Source organism: Palaemon carinicauda, chromosome 43 (assembly GCF_036898095.1).
Source record: "Palaemon carinicauda isolate YSFRI2023 chromosome 43, ASM3689809v2, whole genome shotgun sequence".
Lineage (NCBI taxonomy): Eukaryota > Metazoa > Arthropoda > Malacostraca > Decapoda > Palaemonidae > Palaemon > Palaemon carinicauda.
The window spans coordinates 50175902-50189420 of record NC_090767.1 but is presented as its reverse complement, the minus strand read 5'-3'; positions in this window follow the sequence as shown (position 1 = coordinate 50189420).

Below are 13519 nucleotides of genomic sequence, written 5' to 3'. Positions count from 1 at the left end.
ATCACATTTTGATGGGGATGATGAGTTTCGTCTTTAATGTTGTTCCTTTACTCTCATGACTTTTAGGGAGAAGAAGCTATTGTATACATCTGGAGAAGTTCTTCCTGGTCACTTGTAGAAGAACCTCTCTCTCTCTCTCTCTCTCTCTCTCTCTCTCTCTCTCTCTCTCTCTCTCTCCACAAAGACTTCCAAGTATTTTGGAAGAGAGAAATTGGAAGTCCCAGAGACACCTAGCTGCTTCCAATAGTCTCTGAAGGGGAAGGGGGGGGGGGGAGGTGTATGTTTTGGAAGCCCTTCAATGGAAGGATATAACTTATTTTTGATGTTTCTCATTTATGTCAACATTAAAAATTATCAGTTGCAAAAATGTTGTTTGATGATTATATAATTAGAAAATGTAATTAAACTTTGTCTGAAGAATTATTTGAAATAATCTCTGTTTCTGTGAAATTGAAGGTTTTTCTTATTTGATTAAATGTTGTTATTTGTCTTTTGATTTCAAATTAAAAAAATGGAATTAAAATCACTCATTGATTAATAACAATCTTTTCAATATAATTTCATCAATTTTATGTTGAAAAACAAACAAACAAAAGCATATATATATATATATATATATATAAATATATATATATATATATATATATATATGCAGTATATATATTATATATATGTATATATATACTTCACATATCTATCTATCTATCTATTTATATATATATGTATATATATATATATATATATATATATATATAAATTTATATACAAACAAATACAAATAGATTTTTATAGCCTATATATAACAACAACAACAACAACAACGACAACAACACCCACTAGAAGACAAAGACCTCAGACATGTCCTTATTCATGTCTGGTGTTTGGCCAGTTTTCATCACCACTGTGATTGGTGATGGTGGGAGATTTTTGTCTGATAGCTCACAGCAAACCACCTAGAATGGGTGGTCCTGAGAGTTATAGTTTTGCTGGTCATGGCAATACGCAAACTCTTTCACCAAGTAAAGTTATCGACACTTAAAAGGGGATATAGGCTATATATATATATATATATATATATATCTTATGTATATATATATATATATATATATATATACTGTAGACAATGAAACAATTTTCTACAATTTAGTAGATTTGAGAACAAAGCCTTAAAAATAATATTGGGAGTTAAATGGCAGTACATGATTAGAAATGAAACTAAAAGAGAGATTACTCGAGTGCCATATGTGGATGTGATTAGGATGAGGGGTAGATGGAGATGGTTCGGGCATGCTCTTCGCACTCCACAAGAGAGATTAGTTCACCAAACTTTCAACTGGGCTCCACGAGGCACTAAAAGAGTTGGAAGACCCAGGCCTACGTGGCTGAGGACTGTGAAGCACGAAGTAGGAGATGATGAATGGAGAAGTATTGAATTGATAGCTCAAGATAGAAACGACAGACGAAATCTAACCGAGGCCCTTTACGTCAATAAGCGTAGGAAATGATGATGATATATCTAGTTAATAATGAACTGCGTTTAATAGGCCTATGACTGTTAGATTTAACTCCTCCCCCAGCACAAGACGATGGAATAACGAACTAAGAAAATTTGTGGCTATAAACTGGCATTGAAAGACCTTAACAGATGCTAGTGGAAGAACATGTCTGAGGCCTTTGTCCTACAGTGGACTAATAACAGCTGATGATGATGATGATATATATATATATATATATATATATATGTGTGTGTGTGTGTGTGTGTATGTGTGTGTGTGTATAATAATAATAATAACAATAATAATAATAATAATAATGAAATTCCACTACATAATAGGAACTCAATTGTAGGAACTCGGGACTTGGGCAAGCAGACGTTGCTTCCAGATGTACGATATTTTGCAAGACGCCATAAAAGCATAATTTTAAACGCTAGTTAAATATATATATATATATATATATGTGTGTGTGTGTATATATATATATATATATATAACGTAAACTGAATAACTATGACCAAAACTTAAAAAATTGGCCGCTTTTTAGCGAGTTATTCGCTAACATAAAAACTCGCCAAATTTCCCTCCGACAACGAAGTAATTCTACCGATTTGCCTATTATTTTTATATGTTCATAATTCTCTTTTCATAATAATTTAACATTTTAAGAATAGATCGTAGGGCGAGTGAAAACGTATTTCTATTATTTAGGAATAGAAAGAAGAAGAAGAAGAAGAAGAAGAAGAAAAAGAAGAAGAAAAAGAAGAAGAATTTTAATGAGATTTGCAAGGAAGATGAACGTTACTGTCCGGGAATAAACGGAAATGAAATATGACGAGAATGCTCTCTCTCTCTCTCTCTCTCTCTCTCTCTCTCTCTCTCTCTCTCTTACACCGGCCATTAGAATATGATAGAATTTTCCATAATTGGAGTAAACCAAACGAAGAATTAAGGAATGAAAACCTCGGAAAAGAACAAATTCGTCTTCAGCGTTAAATATCTTCCGTTTTTCTCCGGAGACTTTGAAGATTCCTACGCGAGAGAGAGAGAGAGAGAGAGAGAGAGAGAGAGAGAGAGAGAGAGATGGAATTCTTTAATCTTTCGATCATTGCCATAACTGTTAACACGAATACAGAGGAAATTCATATGGAAGGCGAACGTTACATTCTGGGAATGAACGAAGATGAAATAAGAACGCTTCCCGAATGGTCTCCAGAAAGAAAACTGAGTTATGTATGTATGTATGTATAAGTTATTATACTCTCTCTTATAAAGAAAGTCTACATCAATCAACACATTCCATCAAAGAACAATAAGAAGTCCAATATGGTGAATATGCTGATTGATGCAATGGGGAAAAAGAATGCCAAAATGGTGTAATACATGTAAGATATGGTATTCCATTAATAATCCTCAACAATTGATTAGAAAATGTGATGCCTGTCATGTCCCAACACATCCCACATGTGCTGAAATACAGCAAAAAATAAAAAATAAAGAGACAAAGGTATTCTGCTCAACATGCTTAGTCTGGATAGAAAATATAATTAAGTCGAGACTAAATCTGCAAATAGTTGAAGATAAAGAAGAGGAAGAAGAAGAAATAGAAGAAGAAGAAGAAGAAAAAGAAGAAGAAGAGAACAATGAACAGGATATGTGTAAGGATGCAGAAGAAATCATTGATATAACCTATGATGCCATCCAACAACATACTTATGAAGAAATAAATTACCAGATGGAAACAAATAATAGACCCAAGAGACTCTACCCGGACCTACATAATTTTAGGGAAGAGCAAGAACAAGAAAAAATAGAAAAGAAGGATATAGTCTGCAATATGCTGAAAAGAGGGGAATTGCAGATTTGGCGAAAGATGCTACTACAAGCATCCAAAGATATGCCATAATTATGAAATATATGGTAAATGTGCGTATTTAGACGGATATGGAGACGAATGCAGAGATCTCCATCCAAAAATATGCAAAAACCTAAAAGAAGGAAAAGGATGCATTTACAACAAAAAATGTCGATATATGCATCCTGCAACCATGAATGAAAGTAAGAAAACTCAGCAAACTGAAAAGAAAAATGAAAGCAAAAGAAGAAACAAAAAAAGAAACAAAAAAGCAGGCCGTGTATATACCGCGCTTTGAACCAAGAGCCCCAAGATATGAGGCCTTTCAACCCAAACCGGCACATTTAGAGCCCAACTACAAAGAATGCATCTATAATGCCAGGGGTTGGTGCAGATATGGGGACAGTTGCAGGTATACACACACAAATAAATATGAAGGCGAAAGAGCAAATATAATAGAAAAGTTGGATTTTTTAATGGCAGAATTCCGGGAAATGAAGAAAAGAACATCATATCAGAACAGGAAGGAAGCATGGGAGAATCCATATTATTACCAATATTAAATAATGGGGATGAAACACAAACCATAATAGTAATGAATGCACAGGGTTTAGTCACGAGTAACTCTAAAAGGAAAATAGAGTTCTTAGAAGAACTAACCCAAATTGAAAAAATAGATATATTAAATATAAGTGAAACATGGTATTCCCAAGAGACTGGCAGTGATGACCAGATAAAGGGTTTCCAAACTTATAGATCAGACAGAAAAAATAGGAATCAAGGGGGAACCGCAATATATGGAAGAGACATAAATCAAGGAAAAGTATGTGAAAAATACAGCAACACAGAATGTGAATTGATTGCGGTAGAATTTGAATTTGAAAAACTAATGAATATTGTAGTTTACAGACCCCCAAACACTAAGGAGTTTGACATAATAATAGAAAAAATAGATGATATATGTAGAAACCATAAAGACTGGAATATACTCCTATCCAGAGATTTTAACTTTCCTTTTGTGGATTGGAAAGAACGGATGGAAGAAAGTGGTTGTATGTATACATATAAAAAAGATAGTAATAGTAGCGCAGAAGATAAGAGGCAATTTGAAAAGCTTCAAGATATGCTATTAGAACATAATATGCTACAAATAAACCACATTCCAACAAGAACGGAAAATGTCCTAGATCTAGTATTTGTGAATGAGGTGAATTATGTTAAAGAAATAATAGTGTATAACACGGGAATTTCAGACCACAATGTCATAGAATTGATAGTTCATTCCAAAGCAAGTGATCACAGAATTAATAAAAGCACAAAACTTTGGGAAGGATATGGAAAATATAACTTTTACAGTAAGAATATAAAATGGTCAGAAATAAATGAAGAACTGAATAAAGAATGGAAAAATGTATTTATAAGTGATAATATACAGGTAAATACGGATATACTGTACAAAATACTGGAGAAAATTGTTGAAAAATATGTACCGAAAAAAAACAATAAACAAAAGACGTGCATACCAAGAGACAGAAGGATCTTATTTCAGAAAATTAAAAAGTGGAAGAAAAATCTTGCAAAAGAAAAAAAATGTGTGGAATATGAGGGAAATAAAATGTAAGATAGAAAATGCAGAACAAAAGATTATACAGTCGAAAGAAAATGAAAAAAGGGACTTAGAAGAAAGGACACTTCAAAATATAAAAAGAAACCCCAAAGTACTTTACTCCTATGCAAAAAAGATGAATAAAAGGAGAATAGAAATAGGCCCTCTAAGAATTGAAGGACGGCTAACGAATGAAAAAAAGGAAATATGCAACATATTAGCAGAAAAATATAAGAGTGAGTTCACGCCAAGAATTGCGAATGAGAATAATGAAACAGAAATGAGAGAAGAAAATGTTGAATATCTAACGGATATAGATATTAATGAAGCAGATATTGTCACGGCTATTAACGAAATTAAAATGGATCGGCAGCCGGACCAGATGGAGTTCCAGCGATTTTGTTAAAAAAAACTGCAAACACTATCGCGAAGCCACTTGCAATACTGCTAAGACAGAGTATAGATATGAGCGAGATATATGTTAAACATAAATTAGCTTATATAACCCCTATCTTCAAAAGTGGATCAAGACTAGAGGCAAGCAATTATAGACCTTTAAATCTAACATCACATATTATGAAAGTGTATGAGAGGGTAATAAAAAAGAAAATAATGAACCATTTGGTCAAAAATAATTTGTTTAATATGGGTCAACACGGTTTCGTACCTGGAAAAAGTACACAGACCCAACTGATAGCTCACTATGAAAACATATACAATAATATGATAAATGAAAAAGACACAGATGTGATCTATCTAGATTTTGCAAAAGCCTTTGACAAGGTAGACCATAACATATTGGAGAAAAAAATGAGAAAGCATAATATTGTGGGAAAGATAGGAAAATGGGTAAAAGAATTCCTGCAAAACAGAAAACAGATAGTGGTTGCAAATGACGAGAAATCAGATGAAGCCCAGGTAATATCTGGTGTGCCCCAAGGTACGGTATTAGCTGCACTGCTATTTGTTATTATGATCTCAGACATAGACTGTGATGTTGAAAACTCCGTAGTGAGAAGTTTCGCCGATGACACAAGAATAAGTAGAGAAATTACTTGTGATGAAGATAGGAACTCACTACAAAGAGATCTAAACAAAATATATGAATGGGGCGGAGATAAATAGGATGGTATTTAACTCCGATAAATTCGAATCAATAAATTATGGAAACAGAGAAGGAATGGTGTATGCATACAAGGGACCTAATAATGAGACAATCACAAACAAGGAAGCAATTAAAGACCTTGGTGTAATTTTAAATAGGAATATGTTATGCAACGACCCAAATAGCAACACTGTTGGCTAAATGTAAAGCAAAAATGGGAATGTTATTCAGACACTTTAAAACAAGAAAAGCTGAACACATGATTATGCTTTACAAAACTTATGTGCGTAGTACACTCGAGTACTGCAATGTGATATGGTACCCACACTACCAAAAGGATATTGCGCAAATAGAGAGTGTACAAAGGTCCTATACTGCTAGAATAGAAGAAGTTAAGGACCTTGATTACTGGGAAAGACTGCAATTTTTAAAACTATACAGTCTAGAAAGGAGAAGAGAACGCTACATGATAATACAAGCATGGAAGCAAATAGAAGGAATTGCTGAAAACATCATGGAGCTTAAAGTATCAGAAAGAGCAAGCCGAGGTAGATTAATAGTACCAAAAAGCATTCCAGGTAAACTGAGAAAGGCGCACAGGACATTAATCCACTACGCACCAGCATCGATAATGCAGCGACTATTTAATGTGCTGCCAGCTCATCTAAGAAACATATCAGGAGTGAGTGTAGATGCGTTTAAAAATCAGCTCGGTAAATACCTAAGATGCATCCCAGACCATCCAAGACTGGAAGATGCAAAATACACCGGAAGATGTATTAGCAACTCTCTGGTGAATTTCTTCCAGCTGAAGTAGTGTTCCCCGAAGAGCTGTAAGATGGTGAATTTCATCCAGCTGAAGGAATGTTCCAGGAAGAGCTGGGAGATGGTGAATTTCTTCCAGCTGAAGGAGTGTTCCAGGAAGAGCTGGAAGATGGTAAATTTCTTCCATCTGAAGGAATGTTCCAGGAAGAGCTGGAAGATGGTGAATTTCTTTCAGCTGAAGGAGTGTTCCAAGAAGAGCTGGAAGATGGTGAATTTCTTCCAGCTGAAAAAACTTTCCAGGATGAACTGGAAGATGATATCGATCTTCCTGCTGATGGAGTGTTCCAAGATGCACTGGAAGATGAAATAGATCTTCCTGCTAGAGTACTCCAGGATGAACTGGAAGAGGAAATCAATCTTCCAGCTGTAGGAATGTTCCAAGAAGAGCTGGAAGATGGTGAATTTTTTCCAGCTGAAGGAGTGTTCCAGGAAGAGCTGGAAGATGGTGAATTTCTTCCAGCTGAAGGAGTGTTCCAGGAAGAGCTGGAATATGGTGAATTTCTTCCTGTTGAAGAAACTTTCTAGGATGAACTGGAAGATGAAATCGATCTTCCAGTGGAAGAACAAGAAAAAGAGCCGGGTCTTCGTCAAAGAGGAGAAGAGGAGGATGTAGAAGAAGAGAAGGAGGAGAAGGAAGAAGAGGAAAAAGTTCCTACTCTTGAAGAACATCGGTCTGAAGACGATTCAAAGACAGAGAGAAGTGATAAAAAGCTCTCAAAGAAAAAGAGGAGAAAAAGAAAGATCTCGAAGGAAGAGACCAGTAATGCTGAAGTGTCTAAGGAAGAGACCAGTAAGGGTGAAGTCACTAAGGAAGAGATGAATAACAGAGAGGTATCAAAGAAAGAGAAGATAAATAAAAATCTCTCAAAGAGAGAGAGAGAGGAGGAAAAGAGAGCTCTCAAAGGCAGAAAGAAGAAAGAGAAATCTCTCAAAGGAGCGGAGCAGTAATGAAGAGCTCTCAGAGGAAGAGGAGAGATTTGGTTCTGGGGACATCCTGGAAGTCAAAGAGCATCTAATACAAGAAGGATGACACCTCAAAAAATAGAGGTCAAAGAACATCTAGCGCTAGAAGGATGACACCTCAAAAAATAGAGGTCAAAGAACATCTAGCGCTAGAAGGATGACACCTCAAAAAATAGAGGTCAAAGAACATCTTCTTCTTCTTCTTTTTTTATACAGGGTGCTCCTATGGCACGCGAGTGGTTGGCCTGAACTTTAAGATATGGGATCTCTCTCTCGTATTTTGTCTTTAGTATTAATTTGTATTTATTTGTGTGTGTTGTTCAGACACTCGTCTTCCTAACGGGAGGAATTTTGGTTGATTTTCATGGAAATTTGTTGAGTTTAAATACTTCAGTAACGTTTTATTCCTTTATGGCTAAGCTATTAGAAGTTTGTGTCTAAGGGAATTTTCCCTTAGGAGGAAAAGTGTCTGACATATTCTCCCAGCACGGCAATGAATAGCCTCCCCAATCCCAGCACTTAGCTATATGGTCCCATTTGATAACTCCATAAGGTTAATGTTGTATAAGAGCACATAGTGTGACCTTATCTTAGGTATTATTTCTTTGCTCTGTTACCAAATGAGGAGAGACTTAAAAGAGGAATAATTAGATTGAATTAATCTGGAACTTTAGAATCTTTGATTAAGAACCTCTGGTTCTATGAGACTTATTAGGATACTGTCCTTCTTAACTTGTATTTATAATCTGTCTTTAAGTAACAATTGAGAATGAGGCATTTTCCATAATTTGAAAAAAACTGTATTTTCTGGTTGTCATTCCTACAACTTTTTAGAATATACTTTTTATCAGAAAGTGTTTTATATCAAATATCAAATGAAAAAAACTTTATTCGTTGTGTAATATCATTCATAATTCATTTGCAATTCCTGTGCTATGTCAGTGGTTTCTAGAACTGGCATAAAAATGCTATTAATTTCAAGGCTGAAATTATGTGGTTAAGCTAAGCAAATGATCATAGCCTCTGTACCATTGCCTTCTTCCACTGTGCCTTCTTCCACTGTCTTGGGGTAGAGTTTTCTAGCTTGAGGGGACACTCCGACACACTCATCTTATTTCTCGACCTCTAGTTTTTTAAGTTTTTTTTTGAAGTTTTTATAGTTTATATATGAAAAAACTAATTTAATGTTGTTAACATTCTTGAAATCCATCATTTGCAGTTTATTTATTTCATTGTTTCCTTTCCTCACTGGGCTATTTTTCACATTTGGAGCCTTTGGAATTATAGCATCTTCCTTTTATAACTAGGGATGTAGCTTAGCAAGTAATGATAAATTCTGTATTAAGCACTCCTTTTGATGACCCCCATATGGTCAGAGAATGGAATATCTGCAGTACTACACTTCCAAGGGGTGTATTCCACTCTACCCCCTACAAGGAACCTTCCAAGGGGTGTTTTAGGCTCTACACCCTACAATAAACTTTCCAAGGGGTGTATTACACTTTACACCCTACAATGAACCTTCCAAGGGGTGTATTACACTCTACAAGGAACCTTCCAAGTGGTGCATTACAATTTACACCCTATAAAGAACCTTTCAAAGGGTGTATTACACTCTACACCCTGCAAGGAACCATCCAAGAGGTGTATTACACTTTACACCCTACAAGAAACCTTCCAAGGGGTGTATTACACTCTAAACCCTGCAAGGAACCTTCCAAGGGGTGTCTTACCCTCTACCCCCTACAAGGAACCTACCAAGGGGAGTATTACACTCTACACCCTACAAGGAACCATCCAAGGCGTGTATTACCCTCTACCCCCTACAAGGAACCTTCCAAGGGGTGTATTACTCTCTACCCCCTACAAGAAACCTTCCAAGGGGTGTATTACCCTCTACCCCCTACAAGGAACCTACCAAGGGGAGTATTACACTCTACACCCTACAAGGAACCATCCAAGGGTTGTATTACACTCTACACCCTACAAGGAGCCTTCTAAGGGGTGTATTACCCTCTACACCCTACAAGGAGCCTACCAAGGGGAGTATTACACTCTACACCCTACAAGGAACCATCCAAGGGGTGTATTACACTCTACACCCTACAAGGAACTATCCAAGGGTTGTATTACACTCTACACCCTACAAAGAACCTTCCAAGGGCGTGTATTACACTCTACACCCTACAAAGAACCTTCCAAGGGGTATATTACACTCTACACCCTACAAGGAACCTTCCAAGGGGTATATTACACTCTACACCCTACAAGGAACCTTCCAAGGGGTGTATTACACTCTTCATCCTACAAGGACCCTTCCAAGGGGTGTATTACACTCTACACCCTACAAGGAACCTTTCAAGGGGTGTATTAAACTCTAAACCCTACAAGGAACCTTCCAAGGAGTCTATTACATTCTCCACCCACAAGGAACCTATCAAAGGACACTTTTTACTCTTTTTAGGATGATGTGTTCGGATTCAAAGCCTCTTTTGGACACAACCTCTGAACACCGACTGATCATTTCTATCTGGTGCTCAGAAATGGACATTTGTTGCAAACGTGTTCACACTTTGCAACAATATATTGCATTTATATCTTGAAAGTCTTTTATACTGTGATTCATTTCATCATACCTGACATGACCTGACCTAACCTGACTATCCTCAAGAGTTAAATTTGAAAAGAATGCTCTGAAAGGTGAACATTTTTATCCTGGAAATATGCATGAAAGTCTTTTGTTGTTGTGCAAGAAGAAGAAGAAGAAGAAGAGAGAAGCTCCAATGTTTACATCTGAGACAAAAGGTGTCTACAACCAGGACCGTTCTCTGAGCGGAAGGACGAAAAAAAGTGGAGGCACCCTGAACAAAATAATAGTTTAAGAGAATGTTTGACTAAGTACTGTTAAATTATAAAGAACAGGAGAGAATAGAAAGAATAGGAGAGAATATGCAGAGACGTGAAGGAGGCGGAAATACTTCATGAGTCTCATGGGGGAAGTTTAGTGTCGTATGAAACGGTTCCGGTAAACATCTTTTTGGCGTCAAAAGAAAAGATGAATCGTTTGCTGAAATGAAAGCACTTGTAAAGAGAGAGAGAGAGAGAGAGAGAGAGAGAGAGAGAGAGAGACTCTCTCGTCCAGAGAGATAGATAACTTGACCTGACCTGACCTCAATATAACCTTCGATTAAAGAAAGCCATTGGTCTTGTCTGAGTCATTTGTCTCCTTCAAGGAACTCTGTTACTCTTATCATCATCATTGTTGTTGTTGTTGTTGTTGTTGAAGAGAGAGTGATGAATATCCTAAAGTCATCTAAAGTGGAAGTTTCCATAGAGAAGAGAAAACATGAAATGTGTATCATGTGAGACTTAACACTTTTTCAACTTCTAAAAGTAATTCCAAAAAGAGACACAAGACTTAAGAAGTCTCTCTCTCCAACAGCATCTCTCCAGGGCTGCTGCCTCCCTCAGTTGAACACAGTTTACTACATTTTTTGTTTCAGAAGTTTCGTAAAATAAGGTGGGCAATGGGAGAGAGAGAGAGAGAGAGAGAGAGAGAGAGAGAGAGAGAGAGAGAGAGAATTAAATCAAATTGAAACATTGAACACAAAGAAAATGAAAAATGCTATTTTTGGGTCCAATATCCACGACAACCTTTGCCTCTCCTCACTCAAATAAATTCCTGATTTATGAAATACATTCGCCATATTAGAGAAACCTTTTCAATACTGGACTCCTTCCTACACCCACCCAGTCCCCCCTTGGGTGGTCCCACCTCCCTTAGGGGGATGTGTTTACTCATTAGCTCCTCTCCAAATGTCACCCGTTTTCTGTTGTGACGCAGAGCCAGGAGAGTGACTCGTTATAGGCTGAACTATCACAGTTGCTGGAAAGTGGATCGGTCTGGAAGGAAGATTGTATCTAGGATTCCAGCGAAGGATAAGTTGTTTAAATAGGATTTTTTCAAGTAATACTGTGGCCACACGTTGAGATACTACCACTAGGGAGTTATTGGATCCTTTGACTGGCCATACAGTAGTACATTGGATCTTTCTCTCTGGTTACGGTTCACTTTCCCTTTGCCTACACATACACCGAAAAGTCTGGCTTATTCTTTACACATTTCCGTCTTTCCACATACACCTGAGAACACTGAGATTACCAAACAATTCTTCTTCACCCAAGGGGTTAACTTACTGCACCTTAATTGTTCAGTGGCTACTTTCTTCTTGGTAAAGGTAGAAGAGATTCTTTAGCTATGATAAGCAGCTCTTCTAAGAGAAGGACACTCCAAAATCAAACCATTGTTCTCTAGTCATGGGTAGTGCCATAGCCTCTGTACCATGGTCTTCCACCGTCTTCGGTTAGTTCTCTTGCTTGAGGGTACAATTAGGCGTATTATTCTATCAAATTTCTCTTTCTCTTGTTTTGTTAAAGTTTTTATAGTTTGTTTAAGAAATATTTATTTTAATGTTGTTACTGTTCATAAGATATTTCATTTTTCTTCGTTTTCTTTCTTCACTAGGCTATTTCCCCTGTTGGAGCCCTTGGGCTTATAGCATTCTGCTTTTTCAACTGCAGTTGTAGCTAAGCAAGTAGTAGTAATGATAATAATAATAATAATAACAATAATAATAATGATAATAATAATGCTACCATTTTAAATTTCTTTTGTTATAATAATAATAATATTCCTTCAAATGAAACTAAATAATTTTTTTCACTCACCGTTAATAAATATGACAAAAACTTCTCAAATAATCCAGAAATAAGACAAATTTCATATATTATTTCAGTCATTGTTAAGAAATGCGACATCAAATTCACTAATTGTTAAGAAATACAACAACAACAGAAATCTCTCCCGAATGAAACGTGTTTTGTTAATGCGAGACAATTCAGGAGAAAGAGCTATTGGGTAAACCACCCTGAGGGGACGGGTCCCCCCCATGAGGGGGACTGGGTGGGTGTAGGAAGGAGTCCCATATGTAAAAGGTTTCCCTAATATGGCGAATGTATTCATAAATCAGGAATTTATTTGAGTGAGGAGAAGCTAAAGATCGCCAAGGATATTGGAAAGGACATTTACTTTTTGTGTTCGACTTTTGTGTTGCGCACCCTCTCTCTCTCTCTCTCTCTCTCTCTCTCTCTCTCTCTCTCTTCATGACAGTACATTTAAAGTTATACCCTTCTCATTTTTAAAACAGTCCAATATATTTCTAAATAGAGAGAGGGAGACTTTAAATGTTTGTATCGAGAGAGAGAGAGAGAGAGAGAGAGAGAGAGAGAGAGAGAGAGTAATGTCCTGGCATCACCTTCAGTGACATCTGGTGTCAGAAGCTATCACCAAAATTAGCCTAATTTTGTTGGCACTTGGCCCACCACATTGCGCTTACAGTACTCCTGCCGTATATTGCAATATGCACTTGGTGAATTATGTGAATATATTCAAGGCTGGAATGTGTAGTTCGTTGCAGAATAATTTAATTTTGATACAAACTTTGACTAAGAAATTTGGGGCTGAGTTAATCAAAGCGGGAAATAAGTTTACATAAGCTCTTGTTCATATGCAGCTGAGAGAGAGAGAGAGAGAGAGAGAGAGAGAGAGAGAGAGATGTAAACATGATCTTGAAAGAGCAGACTCGCTTTCCACAAGATCGTAAAAACGT